Source organism: Rhipicephalus sanguineus, chromosome 3 (assembly GCF_013339695.2).
Source record: "Rhipicephalus sanguineus isolate Rsan-2018 chromosome 3, BIME_Rsan_1.4, whole genome shotgun sequence".
In the NCBI taxonomy this organism is placed as follows: domain Eukaryota; kingdom Metazoa; phylum Arthropoda; class Arachnida; order Ixodida; family Ixodidae; genus Rhipicephalus; species Rhipicephalus sanguineus.
The window spans coordinates 189,860,511-189,871,550 of record NC_051178.1 but is presented as its reverse complement, the minus strand read 5'-3'; positions in this window follow the sequence as shown (position 1 = coordinate 189,871,550).

The following is an 11,040-nucleotide window of genomic DNA, read 5'->3' as shown; positions in this document are numbered from 1 at the left end:
CTGCAGCGTTTCCGGCCACTTGCGCAAAACGGACTATAAGCGGCATATAGTCACATGACTTAAAGTAGGTGATGTTGACTTGATCCTGTATCACGAGCATCACTGCAATTACCCTGCGATAGCAAAACTGAGTAGGTCCCTCACAAGGAGAATACAGAAATGATGACTTCGGTAGGAAGTCTGGTATGAACGGCAGGGCTATTACAGCTACCACAGTTGAAAAATCGGAGCAACATACCACGCACACCACGTGAGGTTTACATACAGTTTGCATAACAGAGCTTTCTAGCTCGACGGTATAACACATCGTTACTGCTGCCGTCTGAAGCTTGCGCATGACAGCTCGTCCAAATCGCTCAATCATCTTGACGAAGTGACCCACGATCACTAAGTGTTAACCAACGGTGGCAGATAGCCGAAATGGTGACGATAACAGTTGGTATCACCATGCTAAAGCTATATAATTTCTTATTCTGATGTACTTGCGAAAGAGCACGCCTTTTTTTCTCGCTTGTTTGTCATCACCCTCCCTAATGGACTGAATGTTACTTCATTCAACGCCGGGGAAAAGGAATTGTTTCCAGGAAACGTTGGCGTATTACGGCATGGAAGACGAGTTATACAGGAGCCCACAGGGTAGCGCAAGGCTCATTAATGGAGAGAAAATTGTATTAAACGGCATTCGAAGCACGGAAATGGAGGAAATTTGCCATAGTTGAAAAGCTTTAATAATTTCTCTAAATTTCATGGGAATTACCTGAGTGCCTTCATGCTACGAACCGCTGGCTGACAATTTCTTTCTGTTGGTATTACTGAATCGGTCGCTTCTGACCGCACACATTTAACGAAATGAGGCAGAATAATCCTGGAAGGGAACATACTCGAAATTTTTACTCTCATCGCTACATCATTATATGCCTTGTACTTGAGTTAAACAGCAAAACAGAAATAAAAAAAAACATGGCCAAGAAGAAATAAAAAAGTACTTTGCCCAATAAAAATTCTGTTCGTTCTTTTGGACTGTTTCTTGTTTGAGATATTAGAAAAAGTACGTGACATGTACTGCTGCCTTCATAACCACAGAGACTATCCGTAGAGTTTTGAGTGAAAGTAACCGTGTTTACTACCTGTCCTAAGTAGACGTACTCCTTTACAACTTCCAGTGTCTCGCCACCTATCGCAAAGCGCTGTTCTCTGCCAAGATTGTTACACATTACTTTAGTTTTATACATATTAATTTTCAGACCTATTCTTCTACTTCCCGTATCCAGTTCAGTAATCATGAGCTGTAATTCGTCTCCCGCGTTACTCATCAATGCGATGTCATCAGCGAATCGCAGGTTACTGAGATACTCTCCATTAACTCTTATCCCTAATTCTTGTCAATCTAGCGCCCTGAAAACCTCCTGTAAACACGTGGTGAATAGCATTGGAGAGATCGTATCTCCCTGCCGTACGCCCTTCTTTATTGGGATTCTGCCGCTTTCTTTATGGAGGACTATAGTGGCTGTGGATCCGCTGTAGATTTCTTCCATTATGTTTATATAGGCTTCGTCAATGCCCTGATTCCGCAGTGCCTGCATGACTGCTGATGTCTCCACCGAATCAAATGCCTTCTCGTAACCTATAAAGGCTATGTATAGGGGTTGGTTGTATTCCGCGGAGTCGAACCATGAGAGTGAAATAACTAGAAGAATAAGGATGGGATGGGGCTCATTCGGCAAGCACTATCAAATCATGAATGGTAGTCTACCACTATCTCTCAAGAGTAAGGTATATAACAGCTGCATCTTAGCGGTACTTACCTACGGAGCAGAAGCCTGGAGACTTACAAAGACGGTTCAACTTAATTTGAGGACGACGCAGCGAGCGATGGAAAGGAAAATGATAGGTGTAACTTTGAGGTGTAACTTTGGTGTAACTTGATAGGTGTAACTTTGTAACTGAATGGGAACCACTGTGACTGCAGGCAACAATGTGTGTTCAAAGTTTCGTGAATGCGACACCCAGAAAAACCCGGCGAATCGTTATGTTTCGCTTCAGTTTATGGGGCGTGCGGAAATTCGTTTCTGAATCCCACGTATGCCTGATTTACCCATCTGGTTTGGTCCAGTGCTCAAGTATGGAGTTTCGCGTTAAGCCATTTTCTTGGTGGGCGTGCAGCCATGTTATGTGTGAAACGGAACTGCACTACAGCACGTGAGAGAAGACGAGCACCAAGCTGCACCGAGAGAAAACGGTTGCAACGAAATATTTTTCTATGAGCTTCTGCTCCATACAGACAAGCTTATCTCTCTTGGCGTATACTCGTTATTTCATTTGTTCCTAGTTTAAAAATCTATTCTTAGCGACCGCGTTATCCTTCGGATGAACAAATCTTTAACAATCCTCATCAATCCCTTTAATCCACCCATTGCTTAAGCCTTGCAGAAAAGAAACGACGTGAAAAGTGCCGTTCGCGTGACTGATGGCTGTATCAAACAAAGAACAGACTTACCTGCTCAATAACGCCCACGCAGCACTCTACCCACGCTCGAGCTGTAGTGTTACGCTTACGCAAGAAAGCAAGGAATCTTCTACGGCACGTTCACGTTTTTCTCGATGAATGCGCCAAGGGGTAACGAAGGAAGATCCGTTCACGCTAAGCTTATCACGTTCCCATACGCGACCCGGCGTGAAGGAAAAAGGCGGAGCGCATTGCCTCTCACACAGTTACGGAACGCAGCGAGGTGCTACAACGAGCGCATGTATTTTCTGGCATCTTGCGTCATCCTTGCTGCGCCCTCGTCTCGGTTAATCCTCGAGCGGCTTTCGCATACCGTCGTGTCATAAGTGGAGTCGTGGAAACGCAGTCTTCTCGGTAGAATTATTCGTCTTTCGTTGGAAGCAACGCCCCGAGAGAAATTTGTAAATCCGAGAGGCACCGGCGCGTGACAGAAATCGTTGTGGCTCGTTTTCGAAGGATTCCATTCGTATAATAAGAGACGTCGTCACCTTGATGTGAAAGTTGCCCTGCGTATTACGCAGAACTAATTCAACAACACGATTACAGACGTTTACCTTCTGTGGTGTAATATTACTAAAATTATGGTGTATGAGTATAAGAGTAAAGCTGTAATTTCGTACAGTGCCCGCATGAGATCGCATAAATATGGAAGTGATAGAAAGTAAGAACAGTATAAGTACGCAGAAAGCGTTTTTAAGGCGAAAGCCTTATATGCCTCCCTAAACACAAAATTTCACCGTCGGCGTCTCGCGTCCCGCGGCGTCGGGGACGAGTGGTGCAAAAAATCATCATGACGCGATAACGTCACCATACGACGTCATCATGACGTCACATATCGCAAAATTATGTGGCGTGATCATGATGTCACAAATTCTGGCGTGACTTCATGTGACGTAACGCCACATAATGCCGTTGTAGCGCCCTCCTTTGGGCGGCGAACAGAATCGGAGAGCGCGCGACCTCAAGAGAAGAAAATAATGACGGTGCTTCGCAGTGGCACGCGAAGCCACGGCTCGCGTTCCCTGCTGGCGTCGATTCTGGTTCAGCCGACTCGTTCCTTCACTCCCGTGGCATAGGCCTACACCGTCATCAGATGACATCGTAGCTTGATCAAAGGTGGGCTGATCACGGAGGCAGGGCAAAACAAGGTGAGGTGCCTCCGATCCTGATGGCAGGGCGAAACCACGCTAGGTGCAGAAAGCTTTGGCACGCATAAGGATTATTAATTCTAAACCATTGTAAAATATTTCCTTCCACATTGCATCGCCATGCATACTCCCTGGGTTCTCACTCTCTAACTCAACTTCTCCCTTTATTTTTGTTTTAACAGCGCAGTTGTTTAAGCTGTCCGTAACTTGAGCTTCGTCGTACAAAACACCTCAGAAAAGGCACGCCACAGGAACTGTGCAAGCCCCACTACCGTGTACAGCAGGCGCGAGTGTCAAACGAAAACGAACACGCGAAAAGAGAGACAGAAAGAAAGAGATAGAAAATAGAGAGAAGGACAGAGAGCAAGAAAGCGATGTAAAGAAAGAGGAAGAGAAAAATAGAGAGAAATAAAGGGAATAAAGACATAAAAAGATAAAAAGACAGAAAAACGAAAACATAGCGAGAGAAAAAGAGAGAGAGAAAGAGGAAGGGATCAATAGAGAGAGAGAGAGAAAGGGAAGAAAGAGAAAGGAATACAGAAACAGCGAGAATGAACGGTAAATAGATAGAGGGAGAAAGAAAGAAATAGAAAGAAACAGATACAGAAAAGAGATACAAGAAACAGAGAGAAACAGAAAGACAGAGAAGAAAGAAATAAAACAAAACGTAAAGAGAAACCAGGAAGGCCACCGAGCTGCGCTCTTCCTTCAGGCTTGGCACCACTACTGCGAAGCTGCCATAGTTCTTTCTTTTTTTTTTTTTTCAGGGCAGGATATTCACGATATGTAAGGCGGCTCTTTCAACACATCCTAATAACACTTCGTCGTAACATGGTCAGTCAGCTAACACAATTGTTTACACTCGTGCAGGCTCAACTAGCTTTATTTTACCATAATTAGGCATCTTTAAAATTTGTACTGCAACAAACAGTATAAGACCTCATGTAGGATCATCGGTTACAGTACAAAGTAAAAGCTGCACATTCAGCAGGACTAACCCGACCTACCCGCAGACACGCTAACAATCCACAAATCAGCTTTCAAAATTGAATACCTGCAATACAACCACATAGACTGAAGGAAAGAAGATGGCTTTTAAGGGCTCGTTTGTCTTTGTTAGACACAGTATTAATGAGAACTAACAGACAATAATGCCAAGGAAAGTACAGGAGATGTTATTTGTAATAATTGGGATATAGGTGTGAAGAAAGTAAAGTGGACGAAAAGATAACTTGCCGCCGGCAGGGACCGAACCTGCGATAAAGTGGACGGGGGGATCACCGCCGCCGTAGCTCAGTAGTAGAGCATCGGACGCGGTATTCGAAGTTTGCAGGATCGGTCCCTGCCGGCGGCAAGTTATCTTTTCGTCCACTTTACTTTCTTCACACCTATATCCCAATTATTACAAATAACATCTCCTATACTTTCCTTGGCATTATTGTCTGTTAGGTGTCATTATTATTGTGTCTAAGAAAGACAAACGAGCCCTTAAAAGCCATCTTCTTTCCTTCATTCATAGCAAGGGTCTCGTTCTGGCAGACTTGAAGTCCTCAGATAGTATGCGAGGGATTATTGGTCAGCTGCCAGCTCGCAAAAAAGATCACGTGCTACGTGACGCCAAAAAGGCAGAAAAAGAGTGTTACACACTCGCCGCCATGGCTGCGATCGGCGCTTACTAACACTCCTATGTTTAAATGCACATATATATCCATAAAGTGGACGGGGGGATGGCCGCCGCGGTAGCTAAGTTGGTAGAGCATCGGACGCGTTATTCGAAGGTCGCAGGTTCGGTCCCTGCCGGCGGCAAGTTATCTTTTCGTCCACTTTACTTTCTTCACACTTATTTCCCAATTATTACAAATAACATCTCCTATACTTTCCTTGGCATTATTGTCTGTTAGTTCTCATTAACCACATAGAGTGTTTCATGTTTTCATATCATTGAGTAGGTGCCTTTTCATCGCGTCAAGAACTACTTCAGAGTCCCTTTTAACATTTTAAACTTAAAGGGACCGTGAAACGGTTTTGACGACTGTGTAGAAACCAACTGAGGCGGTAACGTAAGTCTCTTGGATCATAAACAGACCGATCTAAGCTGCATTCGTAAAGTAAGTAAGCATTAATATAAAGTTTTAAATACACGAATTGCTACACACCTCAGAAACGCCGCCAGAACGTGTTTTCGGCTGACCCTGACATTGGGACGTGGCAAAGGTAAGGAACGTCGCTCAGCCGACCGATTTGATTGGCTGTCTTCTTGATATCACGGGTAATTTTTCTAACTTTATTGTGAACAAGTGTTTGTGATAACCAAACGCAATGCAATTTGTCGTGTTTAAAAGCAGTAAGACAAAGAAAATATAAAATTACCATTTACCACTACCCGCAAAAACTTCCGGCGCACAGCTCAGTATTAATTGTCTGCTTGAGTTACAACGTCTGCAATATACTTGCGTCGGCTGGGCAGTGAGTGCTGATCTCCAGGTTTCTTTTCTGAAGCACTATGATTACCTCTTGCTGCGTTGGGAGCTGTAAATGTAGTAAGTGGCGACATCTCAAGCTGATAGACATCGTGTACTAGTGGAAGACAACCGAAGTGCATGAAGCGAATCGGTACTGTGGGCATCCAAACAACGCCAGTATCCGCGCATTTGCGGCCGTCACTTCATGCAGGAGTATTAACACCACAACTTCCTTATTTACGCTTGCCGAATGGCATAATAAGAAAGCTTTAGTTACAGTCCTCAAACTTGCTAGTGTTGGCGGATTATCCGGCTACCGGAGCAGAAAACGTGCGCAGGCTAGAGCGCCGCACAACCGGCCTTATAGAGCGGCCGGTTGCGCGGCGGCAGTTGCATGGGGGCGCACAGCCAAATCAGACCAAGACAAAACGTATAGGCGGAACGCGCAGGCTACGTACGTAGCTATTACTGGAGTTACCGAGTGTATTATACTTCGCTGCTGGTAAATATTTTCGTCGACAACGTAACTGCTAAAGCCCTCGCCATCTTCAGGAGAATACGTCGACTGTCGTGGTTGCGGTTGCTGATACGATCGTCAGCTTGGAGAGCAGGATTCTGAAAGCTTATGGCTATATGGATCGAAACCATCTCTTCGCGTAACTGACGCCACCCCTGCTCAATCTCCAGGCGCATTACACAACGAGAGTCGAAACACTAGTGAAACGGAATGCTCCCAACGCAGGTTGCTTGAACTGCTTTCGCTTGAGATCGACGGCCAGCCAGCAGGGGATGCTGATTTTGAGGGCCCGGAAGCGCACTACACGATGTTGAAAACAGATCTAACCCTCGACATCTCGGCTAAGAATTCGAGGAGAAAGGAATGCTTAGTAGGGGGGTAACCTTTAATCACCTATATAATTCCAATGATGCAAGGTTTTAGTTTGACTTATGGTGCAAATGATTTGCCTACCGCTTACGTGACTGAAAAAAAGAAACGTTTAAGGCACGCAAAGGGAACTGCTCTCCTGCACTTTTAACCACCTTGCTACACGCCGTTTTGGTCAGACACTCCGCGAGCCTTGCGGATGGAAGGTCAAGGCTTAATTGGGAAATTAATGAGGCGGCAAGTAGCCGTGCGCGACAGTGGCCCCGCCCGGCAAGGCTTTATTGAAGGACACCGGGGCACTCCATTTTCTTCGCCTAATGGTCCTCTCAGCGTTTAAAGCTACTCTCTTCCGCGATCGATCTTGCTCAGCAGCGGGAAAGCTCTAAGTGTGCTTTTGAATCGTTTCCGAAGAGCAGCTAAGAAGGGGATACGTTCAGTCTGCGCCGATCGACTGCAGCGCAGTTACAGCAGGCGCCTGGATGGATGGTGGCAGTACGAGGAACTGTGAAGTGATGTAAGACGTAATTGCCCACTAGACTAACGCAGCCATTAAGACGCAGAAACGAAGGAGACATCCACTACGGGAGTGGACATACGGAACGTTATACAGGGCGGCGCGGAGCGAACATATACATTTCAAATGTGAATAGCGCCTTCAACGGACACTAAAGAGCAAGAAGATTTTTCTCATGTTAGTAAAGTACTCTTTTACGATACCGAAAACATCACGCTTGCTACGAGAATACGTATAGTAAGCGAGAAAACGCGCAAAAACAAAATGTGGGTGGCGACGCCACCTTGAAGTTTCCGCACCATTCGCCGTGACGTAACATGTTTTGACGGCACCTACTGGGGACTACGTAGTTTCTAATCAATAAAAACGATGTACATTGTCCTTTGAGGGGGCCATAGACTTAACGTACCATGTTTGGGGTAATTTTGTTGAGCCAATGGCGCCAAAGTACGATAAATACGCATTGAAATCCGTGACGTCACGCGGGGAGATTTTGGCGTGAATTTTAAAAGTGAGACTTTGAACTTCATTTTATCCTCTATTAGTAAACCTATGATGGCGAAATTAACGACATTAGAGTTCTCAGAGCACAATTTATCGATATAAATTGGTTCACTGTTTCTCTTTAGTGTCCCTTTAAGCAAGGCGAGGTAATGGGCTAGTTTGTTTTGCATGTTCGTCGAACTGCGAAACAGTTACAACGCACACTAGGTTAGAAACAACACTAATGAAAACAAGCAGACAATGAAGCCAAGGAAGGTATAGGAGGCGTTAATTGCACTGTTTTAAGTGTATTGTAATAATTGTGATACAGATGTGAAGAAAGCAAAGCGGACGAAAAGACAGCTTGCCGCCGGCAGGGACCGAACCTGCAACCTTCAGATTACGCGTCCGATGCTCTACCAATTCAGCGATGGCGGCGCTCGTCCCCTCGTGCACCTTATGGTGCATTTATGTGCACGCAAACCTGGAAGCGTTAGTCAGCGCCACTCGTAGCCATGACGGCGGTTCGTAGCTATGCACGTTCTGTACCTGCCGGCGGCAAGTCGTCTTTTCGTCCGCCTTACTTTCTTCACACCTATATCGCAATTACTACAATACACTTAAAACAGTACAATTAACGTCCCCTATAGCTTCCTTGGCTTCATTCTCTGCTAGTTTTCATAGGATTGTGTCAAACAAACACACGAGCCCCCAAAATTACCTCCTTTCATTCATAGGTTATAAAGGACGCACGGAACGAGGACGAGGACGCCACATTGCGCTCTTGTGGTGTCGTCCTCGTTCCGTGCGTCTTTTCTAACCCTGTGTACATTGTAAACGTAGCGCAGTTTGACAAATGTGAAGAGTGCGCCGCCCCAATAGCTTGTAGTGGCTGGCGGGCGGGGGAAAGGTTGGGGGGGGAGGGAGGCGCCATTTTACGACGTGCGCCGCCGCGGTATGTCAAGGCGAAGCTTACTTCGTAAAGCGTTCGGAAATGTTATTTCTCACTCAGGCGTAATGTGCAATTGACTTTCTTGGTGCGAGGATTCCTAAAATATCGTGTGTTCCAGATGCATGTCATGAGTATTCAATAACTCAAGCAAGCCATTAATGACGAAATTGCAGCTAGTGGTGAGGACCTAAGGAGGCGTATGCATACAACTTCAAGGAACGTTGGCAATAATGCACTGTTGTTAGCGGAGGCCACCTTATTTATTGTAGTCTTTAAAAACATAACGTTGTAATCGGTAGTAAATAAAGAGCATACATGGTCGCATTCATAGACATCTTTACTTCTCTTCTTCCTGCTTCCGTAAATAATATATAACTAGCTGAAAAATGTGCGTGTGACTCCACGCCACCCTGTATTAGTGTACATGTTTTGATCTGCGCCCTTTTAGCGGGATTTAGAACATACAGCTCGTCAAATATCATACTTGCGCTAGATAAGGGTTGTGAAGAGAAGATTGGTAACCGACGAGCCAATTATAGCTATTTTACTTGGGGCGAGCCTCACTGATACAGCGTGAAAATTCAAACACTCTGGTACATTCGGTAGTGCAACGTGAAGTCGGGTTATTTGAAAGCGAAAAACAAAGACAAACGGCGGACAAGTTGTCTGTCGGAACGATGCTTACGCGATGTACCATTTGTTCTACAACTCCTTATAATTTTAAGACTGTGAACCATATTCACAGCTCCGATGCAGGCTGCGTGGCTGGCTCTTGCTTCATTGAAATATTTTGATACCTTGCACACATCCTGTGACGAGGCGTGCAAATTATCAAAATATTTTTGTTCGTGCCACTTCATGTAGGCACGAAAAAATCATTTTGTCTGCACTTTCGAGGCTTACGTATAGCTTCGATGCATGAAGACATGGAGACACCACAGAAATTGCGCACGAGGACGTCACACTGTGTTTGCAAAAAAAAGAAAAACGCGTCAGAATACCAGCACACCCAAGAGGAAGCGCTTATCAAGTGCTACAAGAAGTAGTCAATTTTAGTTTGGCGGCATTGGCGGAATGAGGGGCTTAAGGGAATCAGGCGTTTGAAATGCGCATGCGCAATACGCTAAGCGACCCATAGCGTTTACCGCACTCACGCTATTGTCCAGATTTAGCGTTACCGTACTTGCATGGTTAAACTTGTGCACATGAAACAGTACGTTGGTTTCGGACGCCCGCTTCGAACAGAATTTAGCGTTGATGTTGAGGGATTCACTTCATTTTTTGCATATTTAAAATGACTTCGCTTACCATCAGACGGCTTCGACGAAAAAGTATTATGGCCAACTCAGCTGAGTTTTCGAGGTCGCTTCCTATTTCGAGCACTCCTAGGCCTAACGGGAGAATCGCTGTAGACGATTCTGCCACATACATTTTCACTTTTGGTGAGCGGTTCATATGTATTTACTTTTATTATTACGAAAAAGTATGAAAAATTCGTGCACAAGAGGCTGGAGCCGTGTGTCGCTGGAGCACCCTGTGTTCACGAATTTTTCATTTATTTGAAGCTTTCATCTTCCCCTGAACTTCTACTAAAAATTACACCATCTCCCACTAAAGGGAACCATGTGGGGATGCGAAGCAGCGCATGGGTCGACTTAAAGATCCGTGATTGCTGAGAGAGTGTAAGGGGGAGAGGCCACAGCGTCTTACCCAGCCCCTTACACAGGCCCGAGCGCGCTGGCGCGTGCCAGAGCGTTCTGACTAGGATACAACGCGTTGATTCATCACGCGTCTGCAGAATCTCGTTGCCCGACGCCATCACATTATTGCTGAGAGAGAGTAAAGGGTGCGGGTAGTGTGAGTGCGGACAAGCAGGCCGCGGGACATACCCCCGAGCAAGAGATGCTTCGCATCTAAAAAAGATTTCTGCGGTGCGTTCTCGCGATTGTCTTCAGAGCGCGGCGCCCTCAATTTATGGAAGGCAGGAATGATGTCCTAGCTAGATCTCAACCGCTACAACGCACACTCTAAGAAAACAGAAAATAAGATACGTGTTACTCCTTTCGGTGATTCCTGCCTTGCCAGGTAT